Source organism: Rattus norvegicus, chromosome 14 (genome assembly GCF_036323735.1).
Source record: "Rattus norvegicus strain BN/NHsdMcwi chromosome 14, GRCr8, whole genome shotgun sequence".
Lineage (NCBI taxonomy): Eukaryota > Metazoa > Chordata > Mammalia > Rodentia > Muridae > Rattus > Rattus norvegicus.
Genome location: NC_086032.1, coordinates 65,444,897 through 65,465,264, shown reverse-complemented (window position 1 = coordinate 65,465,264; position 20,368 = coordinate 65,444,897). Strand labels below are relative to the sequence as shown.

General features: G+C 38.7%; 1 pseudogene; it reads left to right on the top strand.

Moving 5' to 3' along the window:
* Positions 1-18,976: 18,976 nt before the first annotated feature.
* Ifitm3-ps1 (interferon induced transmembrane protein3, pseudogene 1) lies at positions 18,977-19,396 on the top strand (annotated as a pseudogene).
* The last annotated feature ends 972 nt before the right edge of the window (positions 19,397-20,368 follow it).

Genomic DNA, 20,368 nt, shown 5'->3' with positions numbered 1-20,368 from the left:
GCACATACACATACACATGCACCTACATATCATCACACTAATGGCCAAACAGTGGTTTGAGTTTCATTTTTATAATTCTGGTGGATTGATAGCAGGGGCTAGCAGTGTGTTGAGAAAGATTTGGAGGCTACATTTAAGTTCAGAGCTAAAGTTGACCACTACTCATTATGAGAAAAGATGTGCTACATAGGCTATGAAATCTTTGGACTGACAAGTTCAGAGAAAATTACTAGTAGAAATAATTAACAAAATAACTGTTAGTCATTTTTACTTATAATAAATGGGTTATTTGTTCAAACTATATATATATATATATATATACATACATATATATATATATATATATATATATATATATATTTCTAAATAGGTCTACTATTTCTAAATAGGTCCACTATTTCTAAATAGGTCCACTTCCAAATAATCTTTCTTTTTCACTATCTCTGGTGGGTGGTGGACTAGACAAGAAGTTGAACCCTGATTAAAGTAGGTTATATAATGTAGTTATATAATGAAGAATAAGGAGAAATTACTATTTCATATGTATATATCTGAAATTGTTCTAGGAGTTACAAAATAAATGAATATATATATATATATATATATATATATATATATATATATATAATCATATATGACTTTCTTTGGAAAGTCAGTTAAATCAAATGATGTTTTGCTGGGGCACATGGTGAAAGGATGTTTTGCCAAGGCAGACATGTGAAAGAATGTTCTGCTGTAGCAGACACAGGTGAAAGGATGTTTTGTTATAGCAAATACCTGAAAGGACACATGATGTTTGGAGGGAATATAAATATGACACCACAGACAGTGGGAGCTCAGGCATTACTTTGCCTTGCTCTGCCTCACTCGTCTTTACCGACACCAACAATGTATTGATTTGCCTTACATTGCATTGCTGAGTTTTGCCTGTGATGACTTCATAGAGAGAAACTGTACAAAGAACTCATGAGGTTCTTGTGGCTTCTTGCCACTTTTGCAGACTTGGAGAGTTGGCGAGCCTCAAGATTCCTTCTGGATTGAACTGCCCTTGCTGGTCCATATGTGGTGTCTGTCAAATAGACTGGTTTGCAGTTGCCGATTCATGTGTGGTGCCTGCCAAGTTTTCTGGTGTGCAGCTGCTAATTTCTTTTTGGTGTTTGTTATTGGACTGGACTAAGAATAACAAAGATTGGAAGATCCCAAAGAACTATTTCTAAACAGGTCCACTTCCTAATAACCTTTCTTTTCTATTATCTCTGGTGGGTGGTGGGCTAGACAAGAGGTTGAACCCTGATTAAAGTAGGTTGAGAGAAATATATGCTAACATTGTATCATGTAGTTACATAATGAAGAATAAGGAGAAATTACTATTTCATATGTATGTATCTGAAATTGTTCTAGGGGCTATAAATAAATGATTTTATTCATACTCAGCTAAGAGAAAATGGGATTAAAGACAAACTGGAAATCTGACCTTGGTAAAACAGTTCTAAGTAAACAATAGTTAACGTTTATTCAGTTTATTCAACAGATAACTATGTCCCTTCCACTACACCCTACCGTATTAGAGCACACACATATATGTACACATGTATACATACAGACATGCATGCACCAAACTTACATAAAAGAACAGGTATGCACACGCAGCACACACCATTATAAATGTATAATGCGCTATAATGTATGCAGTGCAAATTCACATTTCAAGAAAAAAAATCACTAGGCAAATAACAAAAGTCTGGGAATGGCTCTGCATTGTTACTCTTGTTACCCTGCTGACAGTCTCTTATACTTAATTCAGAATTTATTGACTTGTAACTTCTATAACTTGCAATTTATCTATCTAACATTCCATAACACACAAAAATTAGCTAGAAAATGCTATCCATACAAAATAAAAGGAAACAATCAAGAAGGATGAAAAGTAACTTGCTCCCTTACTGTCCATTACAATAATTGCTATGAGAAGAATAATCATTGATTATTGAGGGGAGATTAACTTGCAATCAGTACATTGTGTCCCTGAAGTAGAAATACTTTTTATGTATTTAACAGAGCACCTCAGCACTGTAGGACATCTTTCAATTGTCTAGAAAATCTGATGAAGAGTTCACTGGCATTATTAAGTTTCAGAAAAAAAATTAAACAATGTACTCTTGTAAAGAAAATACTTATGAGGATTTTTTCTCAAGCTAAGGTATAAGCATTTCATGAATTCTGCAAACTATGAAGATGGTTTTGGCCAGAGAGTTTAGCACTGGGAGTAAGCTTGGTTGTTTTCAAGGTTTTTAAACTTTCATTATTCATAGTGAAATATTGCATTCAATGCCACAGACAGCCAGGACACCAGCCAGTTCTACGTACTTGTCTTGTACCTGGAAGAAAGTGCAACCTTATTTACTGGATGACTAAAGCTTTCAGTTACAAATGACTAAGAATGGCGCTGGCTGTACTGCTTGGCAGGTGGCAGTACCTCTATCCTTGAAATATCAAGGTTCTTCTCAATGCACATAAAGGTTATAATCCTAGGGGTTGGTAAAAGTAGTTTCTCAAGAGATCCATTTTCTTAGGGGCACACTGTCTCCCAGCTTCAATGTGTGCATCAACTTTGTCCTTACCCTGATTCCTTTGCTTAACCTGTCACTCCAAGAGTCATATGAATAATCTAAAGTGGAGGAATTTTAAGACGACCAAGCAAAGTAAAATCTAAGCTCTAAGTGAACTATCATTGAGAAGAATGACGCAAAGAACAAATTGACTCCCTACACATTTCATAATTAATTGACAAAGTAGTAAACATCCATAATCCAAGTATTGGAGAAGTGAAGGCAGGAAGATTACACCTTCAAGTATAACCTTGGCTATGTAATAATTTACATGCCAATCTAGGGTAAAGAAAACCTTACATAAAAGGAAAACAATAAATATGTATCTAAACATATTTGTTTTATAAAGAGAAGATGATTTCTGAGATGAAGCATTCATTGACCTCCAGTTGTCCATCCTCTGACTTCTGAGCCACGTCAGTTTTCACAGTGACAGGGAGCAAGATGTCTAACAAACCAAACTCAAAAATTAAACAGGATTGGTGTCTAAAATTAACAAATAACTAAAAAAAACAATAGGAAGAAACTAAATAACCCAACTAGAAATGCAAATGAAACTCACTTCCCAAGAGAAGAAATGGGAATGACTTAGAAATGCAGTTTTAATGTTCAACATCCTTACTACAGGAGGAAGGCAAATTCACACTACTTTAAGATTCCATCTCACCCTACTCAGAATGTCCCTTATCAGTATATATACATAAATGCGATGAATATAGAAATTGTGGACATTTTAGAATGTAAGACTTTGTGTTTATGTCTCCATCCCTTATGTGTCAAGCTGACCACTTAGTACTCACCAAGTTTAACACATTGTATCACTAAGAGTCTGGCCATTTGTCTAGTGTTAACTTCTTTGCATCCTCCTTAGGGGTCCTAGGAAAATAATGCTTTATATCTTTTCTCTTGTTCCTGGCCCAACAATCATCCTAAAAGATGAACAAATGATAAAACATAATACAGAAGGCTGCACAGCATGACCAGGAAAAAGTGACTCATCCAGCCAAATAGCCTGTCCCCTGGAAAATCACTGGGCTTTGCTAAATGTATACAGACATGTTTTCCTAAAATACCTCAGCAGAAATTAAGGGCTACTCAGGCTCTAGTATCTGACATGTTCCCGTGTTCTCTTGACTGTAGGTTCTAAACTTTCATCCCAAGGGAATAAAGTTTAAAATCTTATAAGATGCTTCCTATTTTGCTAGCTGCATGTATTTTTTACTTGATTTCAGTGATAGTATAATGAGACACTGTCTTAATAATTTTGGGTGTCAACCGATGAGCTTTCATTTATTCATTAATTCAGTCAACAAATATTAAGTTTTCACATCATACTAGGTACCAGAGGTACAAATGAGGTAAATCAAATGCAGTCACCAACCTCATGGACTTAGACACCAACAGAGAAAATACTGTAAGTAAGAAAGGAGAAACTATTATCATGTCATATCATATGAGAAAAGATGTATTTTCATCCAAAGGAAGAAATGAAAGGGGTTTAGCAGGGCCATCACTAAATATCAAAACAAGGAGCTACTGATTGCTTTGATCACATGTAATAAAGAGCTACTTTAAGAGATAAATCCTCTGGCTAAGATCAAAAACTCAGGTGACAGCAGATGCTGGCGAGGTTGTGGAGAAAGAGGAACACTCCTCCATTGTTGGTGGGATTGCAGACTGGTAAAACCATTCTGGAAATCAGTCTGGAGGTTCCTCAGAAAATTGGACATTGAACTGCCTGAGGATCCAGCTATACCTCTCTTGGGCATATACCCAAAAGATGCCTCAACATATAAAAGAGACACGTGCTCCACTATGTTCATCGCAGCCTTATTTATAATAGCCAGAAAATGGAAAGAACCCAGATGCCCTTCAACAGAGGAATGGATACAGAAAATGTGGTACATCTACACAATGGAATACTACTCAGCTATCAAAAACAACGAGTTTATGAAATTCGTAGGCAAATGGTTGGAACTGGAAAATATCATCCTGAGTGAACTAACCCAATCACAGAAAGACATACATGGTATGCACTCATTGATAAGTGGCTATTAGCCCAAATGCTTGAATTACCCTAGATCCCTAGAACAAACGAAACTCAAGACGGATGATCAAAATGTGAATGCTTCACTCCTTCTTTAAATGAGGAAAAAGAATACCCTTGGCAGGGAAGGGAGACGCAAAGATTAAAACAGAGACTGAAGGAACACCCATTCAGAGCCTGCCCCACATTTGGCCCATACATATACAGCCACCCAATTGGACTAGATGGATGAAGCAAAGAAGTGCAGACCGACAGGAGCCGGATGTAGATCGCTCCTGAGAGACACAGCCAGAATACAGCAAATACAGAGGCGAATGCCAGCAGCAAACCACTGAACTGAGAATAGGTCCCCTATTGAAGGAATCAGAGAAAGAACTGGAAGAGCTTGAAGGGGCTCGAGACCCCAAAAGTACAACAATGCCAAGCAACCAGAGCTTCCAGGGAATAAGCCACTACCTAAAGACTATACGTGGACTGACCCTGGACTCTGACCCCATAGGTAGCAATGAATATCCTAGTAAGAGCACCAGTGGAAGGGGAAGCCCTGGGTCCTGCTAAGACTGAACCCCCAGTGAACTAGTCTATGGGGGGAGGGCGGCAATGGTGGGAGGGTTGGGAGGGGAACACCCATAAGGAAGGGGAGGGGGGAGGGGGATGTTTGCCCGGAAACCGGGAAAGGGAATAACACTCGAAATGTATATAAGAAATACTCAAGTTAATAAAAAAAAATGCATATAACCTTTAAAGAATTCTAGTAAATCCTCTATTTAATAACAGTCTCACAAAATGGCATGTGGAAATGTTGTGTGTAGCATTGCCTAATAAAGTAAATAAAAACAAGCGAAAAAAAAAAGAGATAAATCCTCATTATAATCATATTAGCAGCTGAAAATGCCTATCATTGCAGAGGTTTCCTAGCCTTAGTGATCAGTAAATTTAACAATGGTGTACATGAAGCTACTATGAAATATAGTAGCTCATCATTAGCACAACCTGTTTCTTTGTTTATAACTCATTCTACCTGTGGTATTCTGGGACAGCAACAGAAAATGAACTAAGGTGGTTTCAGGTCATGAAATTCTTTTAAAGAGAAAGGTGAATAACACAGGAAACAGAAATGAAGAATTCTATACTGGACAGAAATGAAAAGAATGTCCAGGTTAAAGTCCAAGAGACTTCAGGACTAACTCATGGACAGTGGCCAGTCCATGTTGACGTCCTAACATTATTTCTAGGAAGACATTCGAATAATGATAAAGTCTACAGACTATTTTTTCTTTTCTTAATTTGGGGATCACTACCCAGATGAAAACAACAAGGTATCTACTAACCAGAGAAAGACAATTGGAATGAAATTATAGCTTAATAATAGATTGTGTTGTGATTTTTGAAAAGAAATCCAAAAGTAATATTTGCATGTGTTATTTATGTGGGGGCAAAACTAAAACTACAAATGTGTTGTTAACCTAATAACTCCACTAACAAATTTGCAAGACAGATGCTTTTATTTTCTTATTTTGCATATAGAGTAAACCAAAGCACGTTGAATTTAGTGGTCTAAAAATTAGGAACTAGTAAAAGCAGATTGTGAACCCAGACAATTTGGCTCCAAGTTTCATATTCTGATCTTTATAGTCATAGTACTACAACTCCTTAATGCTAATCTATCAAATTCTCAGTTAATGTACTCAAAGGTGGAGCCACAATGGGTCTAAATGTGTGATGAGTAGCCTCAAGGTAAAAACTTCATTTCTCAGAATAGAAGTTAATAGAGGATGACAAATAAGCAAATATGTTATTTGAAACAGCTAAATGTTAGACAAGCAACTAAAAGAGGCAACACAAGTGATGCAGGTTTTCTGGGATAACTATTATTTATGACCAATCTTGTAAAATTCATTGACTCCGGTTATGTGTAGTTTTAATAAAAATTTATAAATGATAAAGAAGAGAAAATTAGTTGCAAAAGCGAAGTCTTGGATGGAAAGTCCTCAGCCCTCACCACACCGTGCCTTTGGGACCAACATTTTTCAAACAATGTGCTGATGAAATGTCACCAACTTAGAGTTCAGCCTGGTTCTCCCAACTAATAAGCTGGGGGAACTTGGCTCTACTGCTTCCTGTTTCTCTCCCTATATCTCTAGCACTCAGTTAAAGTATACTGACTAGAACATTTCTTGATTTTTTTTCAGAGTATGTATGGGATGTGACCCAGTACAAAAGAAGGAAGAGAAGTAATATGGAGAAGGCCAGGAGCCAATGGAAAAGGATCCCTGCAGCAAACGTGAGACATTGCAAAAGTTTCCTCCAGAACTGATCCAGCTTTCTTCCTCTACCGCCCTCTTTCTTTCTAAACTCTTTAAGGTGTCTCACAAACCAATGCGAACAAGCTAAGAAAACACCTCATTCTTGTTACACCTTTGGCTCCATCATTGTACTGTGTATACTTTCATATATTAATACTATTTTTCATCACAATGGTCCAAAAAAGTTTCATACTCCCGTTTTTGAGAAGAGGATAAGCAATGTGTATAATAAATAGGCAAAAGACGGGTACATGGCCCTAATGAAGCCTAGTCCATGTCTCTTTCCCTTCATAATGCAAGGACAGACTACTAGAGGAATATTTGCCAACAATTTAGGTCCCATCCCATCATGCCTCTCAACTTGTGACCTTTATGGTGATCGTTCATGTTTTCTGGCAGACAACAGAGGGAGGGGGAATGGAGGGAATGAGGGAAAGATGAGAGAAAGACAGAGATAGAGAAATGCAAACAGAGACAGAGAATGAGAGAGAGAGAGAGCATGCAGGGCCACAGTAAGCATATTTTAAACAAGTGAGATAAAAATTGCAGCCATCACTCTGCTTACCATTGGTGAATGTTGGAGCCAAATGGTGTCTAATTCAAATTTCACATGTTCTAGTACTAATTCTAATACCTCAGAATTTGACTGCAAAAGGATTGGGGTTTCCAAAGAGACAAGTAGGTGAAAATTAGGCCATTAGGATAAAGTCTAGTACAGTATGGCTTGTGTACCTACATGTATTAGCATTCTTTAGAGACACAGAACTGCTGGAATTAACATATATCACAAAGGGGATTTATTAGATTGGTTTACATGATGGGCTAGGTAGTCTGACAATGACAATCTGCCTTAGGACAAGACTGAGATGTTGGTATCTGTCCAGTCCATGAGTCTGGATGCCTCCGAAGTTCCAATTTAGTGCCAGAGACCTAGATAATTCTATAAAGCTCTTTTTTCCCCATCCACCTTGGGAAGGATGAAGAAGCTGTTTTCTGTTCTCAGTGAAGGACAGAGCAATGATGGCAACAAAGTAGATACACTCAGTAGCAAAGAACAAAGGTGGGCAAATCAAAGCCTGTTCCCCTAGGTCCCTTTAACATCTGGGCTTCCTCTAGAAGGTGCTGCCCCCTTTAGGAAAATGTCTTCTCCCAGCAGTTAATCATTCCAGTAAATATTCTCAAAGACCTGACAAGAAGTGTGTCTCTCAGCTGACTCTAGATCAAATAGAGTTGACCAAAGATTAAATATCACACCTCATGGAAGGTAATTTAGGTACAGATAAACCCAGAGGTAACACAGAAACATCATGAGTGATCTGAGGAAACTACTGCCCCTCATGAACCTTGGACTTGTAGCCTCAGGATGGTGAGAAAATTAATTTCTGTTTCGAAAAAGTCAGGTGGAGTCCTTGGTTATGGTACATCCCTATAGACCTCCCCAACACTAACACAGTGGGGGCTTCAAGGGACTGCAGATAGACTTCTGTGATGAAGTGTCTGCTTAATATTTTCCAATCTCTAAATCAATCTGCAGAGGCACAAAATAAAACAGTTAGCTGGGCATGGGGACACATAGCTGAAGTTTAAATGCTTGGAAACTAAAGGCACAAAGATCAGGAACTCAAGAGCATCTTTGAGTATATAAAGAATTTGAGGACCATCTGGATCCTGTCTGAAATTAAGTAAAACAAAATTAAGCAAAGCAAAACAAACCAAAACCCAAACCTTTGTCAAACCATTATTCTTCAAAAGCTAGTCAGTTAAATGTCAGGTAGATGGGGAAAACAAACTAGGAAGCAACCTTTCATTAAAAATAGTTACTATTTTTAGATCATGTAACTTTTTAAGTTGAAAAAAAACATGTCTTTTATCTTAATTTATAGAAATTTTTCTTCCCACCAAGTTCATTAAAATGTTGATTCAGGTCTTTAACTCCTAATTGCAAAGTAGAAACACTTTTTAAAAAAATAATAACCAACCAGGAGCGTGTATTGAGAAGCCTAAAAAAAAAAAAAAAAAAAAAAAAAAAAAAAAAAAAAAAACAAAAAACATATGCAAAGAGGTTTCTTTCCTACCCTTGGCAATGACACATTTGCTAAAGGGCGGTAGATCTTTGCCAGTCAACAAATTCCCCAATTGCTATGGAAAAAAATGCTAAAAATACATCTTCACAGAAGGGTAAATTCACTTCTGTGTTTCTCTCTGAACTGTGCTTTTCTCTTTATGCCATGGTTAGAATTCTTTTCAAGTTTATTGCTGCTGTGATCTTCTGTGCAACCCTATTTTAAGCTGTCGAGGACAGAATGAACTCTTAAGGTAGTACTGCAAAAGAGAAAAAGACAGATTTAATGCTGTAGTCAATATGACGTTGGAATTAGAGAAGCTCCCAGACACATGAAGTTGGAAAAGGAAAACAAGGAAACATGAAATATATATTAAATTTCTGGAACACATATCAGAGCTTCTAAGTGTTAATGTCTGAGACTAATATTGTGTCCTTATCAACGTAAGCTATGATTGCCCTGGAGGGGTGACTATACAGAAGAGCCTTTTGATGAAAAGAATGACCACAAGGATGAATGATGATGGTCAGTTTTGTAATATTTGTCCATCCTGCTACATTATCTCAGACATAACTCTTAAACATGGAGGCTGCATGAATCCTAGTCAGCTTGGCAAAGAGGCAATATTTATGTCTTAGTAAAACTTTGCTGTTGCTGTGAAGAGACTCCATGACCAAGACAACTTACAAAAGGAAGCATCTTATATGTGGCTTGCTTATCGTTTCAGAGGGTGAGCCTCTGCCCATCATGGCAGGAAGCAGGGCAGCATGCCGAGAGGTATAGTGCTGGAGCAGAAGCTGAGAGACTGCATCTGGTCAATAAGCAGGAGGTGAGGAGAGGGAGAGGGAGGGAGGGAGAGAGAGAGAGAGAGAGAGAGAGAGAGAGAGAGAGAGAGAGAGAGAGAGAGAGAGAGAGAGCGCTAACTTAGAATGACAAGGGCTTTTGAAACCTCTAAACCAATTCCCAGTAATATACTTTCTCCAATAAGGCCAGAGCAATAATCCTTCCCTAGCAGTTTCACCAACTCGGGACCAAATTTTCAAACATATGAGCCTATGGGGGAAATTCTCATTCAAATGAGCACATTTCAGATCACAATTTGATAATTATTCAAAAAGCATTCATGACTTAGAATGGGCTATGTCCTCTTCCAACTACTGAAGAAGTTTGCAACCTCTGGTGACTCAGATACAGTCAAGAAGGCACTGAATAAACTAAGAGATTCCATCTACTCTGTCACACATGGTTAATAAAAGCAGAGTAAAGGAATGATCGTGATTGTTTTGGGAGAAATTTCCATTGAGATTCCATATCTCCTGGGAGACAACATTTGAACATTGAAAACAGTATCATGTAAAACAACCCACAAATTTCTGGAGAAACAACATTCTAGGAAGGTGGAACGCAGGTACAGGGGCTCTGAAGGGGCTTCCTAGGTACGCCCAGGAAACAAAAGATTCTGTCATGGTGAGCCGTCAAGTTTCATGAGATTAATTGAGTCCACAGTGGAACATTGGATGAAACAAACCACTGCAACCCTTAAGAGATGCTTAGAGTTTTTTGTTTCAATTTACTCAATTACTGAAAACCCCTTGGGAACGGATTCCATCAGGAGCACACACAACAAAATTTATCTCTTAAATTTTTGTTTTCATACAACAAGGAAGACCAGAGAAAATGACCAGTACAGTGCCCAGAGGAAGTGTTGATGAGGGTAAGAGTAATCGGGAAGGAGAGAAGGACGGCATCTGTGCACCCATGAGAGGCCAATTCTGAGGGATGCTGAAATGATGGATAAGGGGCATTTGAATACAGATACCTAAGAGTCTTCCAGTCTTAGGGCTCTGGGCAACCAGAAAGAATAAGGACTGAAACTATAGCAGATCAAAGTTTACAATTTATCCAAAGGGGGCAACTGCTGTTCTCTTCTAAAAGATAAAGGCAATTTACTCTATCGCAATTCTCTTTACTGTTTCAATAATATTTTACAACAAAATTCTTCTTTCCATAAAGTAAGCTACACCATGGCAGTAGTAAGACTTATTTAGTAAAATTTGCCAGACAAATTTTAGCCATTGATGTTTTTGGTAAATTGAAGGGGAACACGTTTTATTCCATGCCATCAGTAGCAGCTGGCAGATGAAGAGTGATTATTATAGGGTGTAGATGCACTTACCTACTATTGGCCTACTTCCGTTTGCCAAGCCAGCTCTGTTCCCTGATTCCACTCTCTAGGCCTTGGTTTGCATCTCTAACCCAGAAAACGAAATGAAGTATCAAAGGATCTTCTCTGACATTGGTGCCCATAGCAGCTTCTAGAAATAAGTACAGTGTGGAGGTGTGAGTGTTGAGAGCAGAGACATTAACTCCATCTGCCGTTGGTGGGATTTAGCCATATAAGCACTGGTGTCCTGGTCCCAAGTCAATCTCCCCAAATCTACCCTCTCCTTCACCATCTTTTTCTGAAGTGTCTAGGGGTACAAGAATGAATAGATTGCCTCCCTGACATCTGAACTGCAGCTATAAAGAAGAAGTGTAGATTCGGGGAAAGGATCTATCAAGTTATAATAATCCCTGATATCAACGTAACAATGGTATATTTTTAATACATGATTTATAGTTTTGTTCCTTATACTGATGGGGCACAAGATGTCTTCCGAGTTCTAGGGTACTGAAAAACCATTCAGCCACTTTCAAGTAGGCCTTTGAGAACCAAGTTGGTCTACTTCCTGGTTCTTTTTCCATTGAAAGGATAATTAAAGCATCTTTGCTCCTAAGTGATTGAGCTCATGCTGGTTTTAGCGGATGTGAGTGGAATAAAATCTACCACAAGAAAATGTATAGCTGTTGACTGAAACATTTTGACACTCCCTTTATGCAACATTGCTATAATTAAATACCCATGGATATGCAAAATGGATAGTCAACCTTTTTTGAATTAAAAAAGAAGCAAAGCTTCAAATTGTGAGCTATGAACTTGATCACAGTAATATTACAAAATTGATTTTTCTTCTTCACAAAGCTTACTTTTTGCATGACCCAGTTCCAGACAGCATCCAAAATTTATGGTTCAATTTGATTTTGTTTAACTGTGGTCATTAAAAAGACCACAAATTTGCCATTAATCATTGATTATATTCAATCAGCCTTCAAGGTGACTTATGTTTTCTCACTCCTTGCTACATTATAATTCTCCAAACAGGCTTCCTGGCATGAAACAGAACATTATCCGTAAGTAGTTGGAGAGTTTAGTTCAAATTGTATTATTTATTGATTATACTTTCTAATACCTTTTGACTTAAAGACACAGATTCCTGCTAATCTCAGAGGTGCTTAGATCCTGAAGTCCTGTCAGTGAAAGGGGTCATCTGTAGACAGACAACTTAGTGACAAAAGAGATAACTCTACAAGTGATCCCTGATCCAAGTTTTTGTTTGTCCCATTTTCTGTAAAGAACCCGTAGAAGTTTATACTCTAATGTGGCACACTGCTCTTTCCCTCCACTTTTGTGTGGCGCCAATAAAAGTAACAGCCAGAAAGCAGTGCCCATGTGTCTTTTTTTCCCCTTATATTTCCTGCTTCCTAACACCAGGTTCACAAAAACACCCTTCCTTGTAAAAGCTTTTTGTTTGACAGCTGGTGAGATGGTGAGTGTTAGCGGTTATTTTGAACCCCTCCCCCCATCCCCATGCCCTATCCCACAAAGCATTGGCTCACATGGAAGTTAAGAATATCTTTCAATCTCTTCTTTGCTGATGCTTATGAACACAGTGGAGGTTCAGCCAAGAGGATACAGAAATGAGACGCCTGAGAAGTGCAGAGGAAGCACAGAGGCTTGCTTCTTTCAAAGTGATAATATAGGCGTGAGCTGTGCGAGAAGCATCCTGGGAGCAGCTGAATTCGAATCCCCACACTGTAACCTCTTCACTTGAGGAAACAGCAGCAACTGCCACTAATAGAATTGCAGGTACAGTTGAAAAAATCCAAGTCATAACTTCTACATGTACCTTTGGATACATGACATTTTTGGTACAAAATATTTTCCTAGGTCCTCTGATAACTGCAAGACACTTGTTTTGTTTGTTTGTTTGCTTGCTTGGTTGATTGGTTGGGTTTTTTTGTTTGTTTGTTTGTTTGCTTGCTTGCTTGGTTGATTGGTTGGGTTTTTTTGTTTGTTTGTTTGTTTGCTTGCTTGCTTGCTTGCTTATTTTTTTCTCCCTAGGATGTCCTTGGCATAGAATTTTATGTAGAAAGCTTATATTTATTGTTTTGCTTTGCCTTTCTATCTTGCTGAGATGATTAACTCAGGACTCTACCTACTCTATGAAGGTATGATAACAGTTTCAGCTCCCATTATTGCTTGTAGCATTTTAATAGAATGTTGTTTATATGTTTGACATTTTGGACTATCTGTAAATTCTCCACATTAGAAAACTCAACTTGTTTTTATCTATGGTCTCTATACTTAATGAAGTCACCTGAAGAGATATATACATACATACATACACACACACACAATGTATACAAAAAAAACTGGTCACCCTCAAACATGGCACTCTTGCTTGAGGTTTGTTTTGAGCCAAGAAAGCTGAGAACAAATATACAAACAAACAAAAACACAACTCCATGTCTTGTCCTTATTTGCCTTCCCAGATTTGTACGGCTGTCCCCTCTCCACTTCTGTACCTGGAAGAACCTCAAAGGTACTACTAGTGGAATCTCTGTAGTTCACTAATCCACATTTTCTACTATTTCAGCCTCAGGGAAGCCAGGGAATTCTAAGTTCTTCTCTTCCTGCACTCCAAATCTTCATTCTGTTTGTATTATTCTTCTGTTAGAACGATATGTATGTCCATGTTTTACCTGTCTCAGAACTTCAGTTTATATGTGTGATCACGGGCAGATAAACTTTTCTTTTCTTTTCTAATCTTATTTTTTTTTAATTTGCAGGTGCCCAGCTAGTGAATCTAAATAGTGTAAAGATAAAAACACCTGTTTTCCACTCAAACCAATAAGCTTGAAATTGCGAAAGATAAAAGTAATTGTTTTTCTCTCGTCTATGAGCATTTGTTCAGTTTATTATAGTTATTTGTTAATTTGACTTTATAGCGTTTAGTTATAATTCTTATTTATCTCTATGTCCTTGATAATGACAAATGCTAACAAACAATCAATAAGCATTTGTTATATTGAATTTTAAATTTGCTATCCTTCTAACCTCTACTGAGAATTATTGAAAACATTGAATATTTGAGGTACAGAAAAAAATCAGTCTTACCATGAGCTGGATTTCACAGTGAGAAAGGATATTCCAAAGCAGGGAAACAGCATGTGCAAACACAGGGTGCTAAGTGACATTTGCCTTCATGGAGCCATAGCTCTGGTACCATTTCAAGACTGGGCGTGAGGCTAGAAGGCTATGAAGAAGTAGCCCTGAGCTACTTCAATTACATATAAGCTATGACAGGAAACCGTAATCACACGAATAATTGTGTTTTGAAATCAATGGATGTACAGGATCAAGAGTTCACCATTAAGGCCAAATCTTCTCCAGGAGGGCTGTCAACATTAACATACTTATGTTGGCTGTCTCATCTATACCACTCAGTGACATCAGTCCCTACAAATCAGTTCCAAATGCTGACATTATGTTAGACAGAGTCCAGCAGTGTCTATGAATCTTTATGAGATAGTTCCACTAGCATTACATTTAAGACCAACTGCTCAAACAGGTAGATACTGCTTGCCAAAAGGACACAAGAAAAATATGATACATCTTCATGAAACAGCATCAGAGAGACTTCCAAGAAAACATAACTGTATTCCTAATACTCAAATAGTTGAATTATAGAAAATAGGAGGTATACTACATACAATTATAAAATCAGGTATCAGGTCCTAAGTCAATTTCTTTTTCAAATGCTTTCCTATAGTCACCAAAGGAGAGTGGACAGCAGTTACCATCAACTTCTCTAAAGGAAGATTAAGCACTTATGTTCCCAAGTTTTCTTCTGAGTGAAGCTTCCACAAGAAAGCTAGTTCCCAATAAGCCTCAATTTCCACATTACAAAGTAAAATGCAGTAGGAAATATTCAACTGCTTTATCTAGCTGTTAAAATTCAGAGAGGTAGGTAGAGAAAAGACCGGAAATATTCATGCACTCACACACACCACACATTACTTCCATCACTACTACCAATAATAATAAGTTAATAAAGTTGTACCAATGAGATAGTTGAGTGGTGAGAAATGCTTGCAAACAAGTTAAACAAGACTTGAATTGCTCACCTAGACCCACATGCTAAGAGAAGAGAATCAACTCTCCCAAGTTTTCTTCTGATCTCCATTTTTGCATGGTGCAGAGGTGCACGTGCACACATGCACACACACAAATACAAATATAAATAAATAAATTTAAAAAATAAACATCTTAAAGCCTTTTCTTTTTCTGTCATCATCTCTTTGATCCTAATGCATGAGGCTAAGAAGGCAGAAGACAGAAGAATCTGAAAAGTCACAAACAAAAAAGAATGGAAGGCAGGTGAAAAAAAAACCCACCGCAGAAATCAGAAGTCACAGGAAAGGTATTGTTTTGATTCAAACCTGGTTGGGAATTAATGATTGCTAGTTCTTAAGTGCATGTTTTCTATATAAGGCTCCTCCCCTTTCATGAGTGACTCAGGATAAGAGTACTGAATTACTAGTGTCACCACTGCTGAGGCAACCAGTGACCCAGCACTATAAATTCACTCCATAGTGTTTTGCATTTAAAGGCCGACTAATCATTTGCTTATGTTTATTGAATCAAATAAGACTGGACTACATGCATTCTATTACCTTCTTTGAAGATGGCTTTATCTTGTTACTGGACAGGGGTAGCACAACTGTGATCCTTTTCTCTCTAGCATACAGCATGGCAACCTTCAAAAGACAGGTGAATCAATTACTTTCACTCTGCAGTGGGGACAGAGAAGGGTCTGATGATGGCAAGAGAGGCCAGAACCTTACCCTTGAGGCTTCCTTGTTTCACAACAGTGGCCGATGCTGCCTCTAGTCATTATCTCATCTGGAAACACACTGCCTTTCAAGGTCCTTTTTCTTCTGCGATCACACCTTGAAAGAGCAGAAATGAGAACTATATCATATCAAATGACCTAATACCTTGGAGTCAACAAAATTCATTTAGAAAAGCATAAATTTGGGAACAGTCAGAAGAGAAAGACACATAAAGGAACTGAGGAAATGTCTGGAGTCTGCAGGAAAGGCATTTTGACTGAACAGCAAGCTATGAGTTGGAAGCTGTTGGATGACGAGTTGGGGATGCTGTATGGAGGAGGTTAGGCTGGAAGAACAGGCAGCCAGCACCTGCTCATTATGACATCTTCTTAGAGCCACTAGCCTTGAAATTTATTTTTCTTACTGATAAAACAATATTTCTGTGAAGACCAAATAAATCAATTAACATGATTATCGAACAGCTAGTAGAGAGTATCAGGGTAACCATTGACAGACTGTCAATAAAAAGAAGTCCTTAGCTTTAGTTCGTGGCCTCCAACCATCATCACCCTTAGGACCATCAACACAATCACTTAAAAGAGTCCAGGAGCAACTACTTCCAAAGTCTGATTACATGAGCTCATTGAAATCTATGTCATAGATTTCCAATGTTTTTTTTAGAATATGGTTCTTTTCAAAAGAAAAGCTTCTGAAAATTCTCTAAATATAAACCATATGACCCAGCTTTGGAGATTAAGCACTGGAAGTATATAATAAGAACAAGAGAACAGGAACACAACTCTTCCAGCAGTTCAGTACTGGCACCCAGGCTTTCTCTCACATGAAAGCAGATCTATACTTTCATGGAGAGGAAAGTACATCCCAGGTCACCTGGAAATAACATTCCTGCCCTCGCTGGAGCCCAGCCTGCACAGTCCTGGGAACTGTCGGCTCAAACCCAGACTTGTCTAGAGTTCTGACACAGGAACCAGGACACTGTGAGAATTCCCCCCGATCCTTCAACACACCATCATCACTACCCCTGACTCTGCATCCCATGCCTTACTTGGATGACTTACCATGTCTCCTACAGGGCTTTTTAGAATTATAAGTATAGTTTCTCTTCAATCCCCATCCCATTCCCTTACAAGTGTATTTTAAGATACTTAACTGTAAGTCTGTATACAAGATGACCTTCTACCTCTGCTCAAGAATCATTTTTGATTAAAAATACATTGAGAATTATGTTTGTTCAGAAAAAAGTAACTTTCATAATCTGTTTCAGAGAGATTCTAACACAGCAGGGCACTGATCTGGAAGCCTCACAGTCTAATGAACTATTGATCGGGAGTGAATGGATGTCTGGTCAGAAACACCAAGAAAAGTGTTCAGAAATCCCACTTTGTCAATTAGGCTCTGTTTCCTGTTAAGGAGGTACTAATGTCTTAGGTCATAGGTGGAAGAGACAGAATGAGTTACTTTTGCTCATTTTTCCTTCTGCAGTGACCTAGAAAAAGAGACAGGGGCTGGGGTGTACAATAGGAATAGAGAGAAAGACCAAGTTGGAAATTGGACCTACCCTTACAATGATAGCCAAAGGAGAAAGGACACCTGCTGACAACTGTCATTTCAATGAATGTACCAGAACAAAATGATATGAAATGTTAAGTAGAGAAGTAGTGTGCTCGTATTTATAAGTCTGCTGTATATTCCCTGCTTTGCTCAACTTCTGTAAGTTATTACTATTTAAAAACAAATTATAACACCAGCCAGTGACTCAAGAGAAGAAAATGTAGATGTCAGGTTTTAGGATTCAGACATCTGTGCACTGGAGAATAAATAATGGGGAAGACTTTGATGAACATAAGTCAAAATACTCAATCATGGGGCTACTGAGATGGTTCAGCAGATAAAGCTATCACCAGGCCTGAAGACCAGAATTTGATTCCCTCGAACCTACACAATGGAAGGAGAGAGACTGCTCTTGCAAGTTGTCCTCTGATCTCCATACATAAGCTACAGCATACACATGTGCACTTGTTTATATACACACACACAGACACACACACACACGCACACGCACAACATACACACGATAGATAGATAGATGATAGATAGATAGATAGATAGATAGATAGATAGATAAAATAGATGATAGATAGAAATATTCAGCTCTTGCCTTCTTGCTCTAGCTCTGTTCTCTCCCTCCTACCCCCTCCTCTCCCCATTCCCCTTCGACTCTCTCTCCACTGCTAATGGCTGGCCTTTACTCCTCTACTATCTCTCTCTCTCTCTGCCTTCCTCTGTCTCCCCTATCTTCTCAACTCCCCTCCCCATCCCCTGAAAAAACTCTATTCTCTACTATACAGTCATGGGGCTGGTCCCTCAGGGGGAAGGGATGCCCCAGCATGGACTCACAGAGGTACCTTCCACTACATGTGACTACACATTCACCAAAGTTATTTCTTCTCTCTCCTTATCTTTTATAAAACACAAGAAGTACCATTCACCCCAACGTCTATCTAAACTGAAGCCAGTAGAAGAGGCCTCCATAGTGAGTGTAGTGGGCTCTTTATTGCTGAGAGAATAGAGGGTTCTTTGAAGCCTAGCTGGGGCCTTGATGAGGAACAGTGAGGTACTTTCTGCAGCTGTTAGCATGAGATATGTAGACTCCAGGATCCCTCACTCATAAACACTGAAGTTTGGGCCCCAGGACAAGTCCTAACTTGGATTCCTGGCCAGGAAGTTCCCCTGAATCAGAATCATTCCTGATATTCGGCCCTGGCCTAATTTGCTCTGAAGGCTCTTTAGATCTCTGCCTCTCAGAACCCTGACCAGTTTCATTAAGCCAAAATTCAGGAAAAGGAAACTTCTGAGAAACAGAAACTGCTGGAGAGCAGGCAGACCACAGAACTCTCCATCCTCTATCTTTCACTGCTGCTTTTGCTCAGCACCATGAACCACCCTTCTCAAGTCTTTATTATTATTACCAGTGGGGGACAACCCCCAAACTATGAAAGAATCAAGGAAGAATATGAGGTGGCTGAGCTAGGGGCACCCCATGGATTGTCTTCTGTCAGAACTACTGTGATCTACAAGCCCAGAGAGGTCTCTGTGCCTGACCATGTGGTGTGGTCTGGTCCCCGTCAATACACTCTTCATGAACTTCTGCTGCCCAGAGGCTTCACTGCCTATGACTACTCCGTGAAGTCTATGGACCGGAAGATGGTGAGTAATGTGACTGGAGCCCAAGCCTACGCCCCCACTACCAAGTGCCTGATCATCAGCACCCTGGTCCTCAGACTCATTATGGTCGTTATCACTATTGTTGCTGTCATCGTCATTGCTCTCATTGCTCATCATTTTGAGATTTAATAGAGGATTCTGGCTTCTGGACCTGATGTGCTCCACCATCCACATCCCTCGTTGCCCCTTTGCCCCTCCCTACACACAGGTGTAACACTCATTTATCTATCCATAGTGGATCCAATAAAATGCACTTGATAGGAAAAAAAACAGAAATTTCAATTATGCAGCACTGAAACGTAGTCAGTCAACTGCATACTCTTCTTTGTATCTGAGCAATATCTTTAGCTTATTACCTACCTCTTCTTTTTTTTTTTTTGTTCTACCTTAATTCTCAGGGACGTCTAACTAGTTCAGAATGTGTCTGATTTTTGAAGTGCCCTGGGATGTGAAAAAGCTGAGATGCCAGGCAAACTGGAAGCACTCCAAAGCTCCACCAGGCGGCCTGAGATGCAGAGTGAAGTCAACTGTCGCTCTACACAATTGCGCAGTCCCAAGTGTATTTTAGAGAAAGCAGCTATGAACAGTGAGTGCTGTGGATGGGGATTTATCATGGAAAAGTTTGTTTATCATCAAAAACAAAGACATGAGGACACAGAACAAAAGAATAAGATATTTTCTCGGCAACAGAAAAGTTCTCAATATACTAAAGCACTCTGAAAACCGACTAATGGAACTGACGAACCTAGATAGGATTTGCTGAGTTTTCTGCTTCCCATTTTCAAATCCATCATGAGTACTCTAATGACTTAGAGGCAGTGAGAGATGATGTCAAATAACGTGAAGAGGCCAGAAGTCATGATTTAGTGTAATGTATTAACAGCAGAGGAGACTCCGCCAGCATTAATTTTTTCTTTCTAATAAAGGGTATAAATTTTTATTGAAGAGATAAAGGTAACGTCAGAGCATACAAAACAGGATCACCATTTAATTTTCCTTCTTCACACAGACCATCTATCATCAAATCATCTTTCCACTTTTACCTGCGAATGGCTCCTGGCCTTGACCCCCATGGGTGTCCATCCTCTTTGAGTCCTAAGC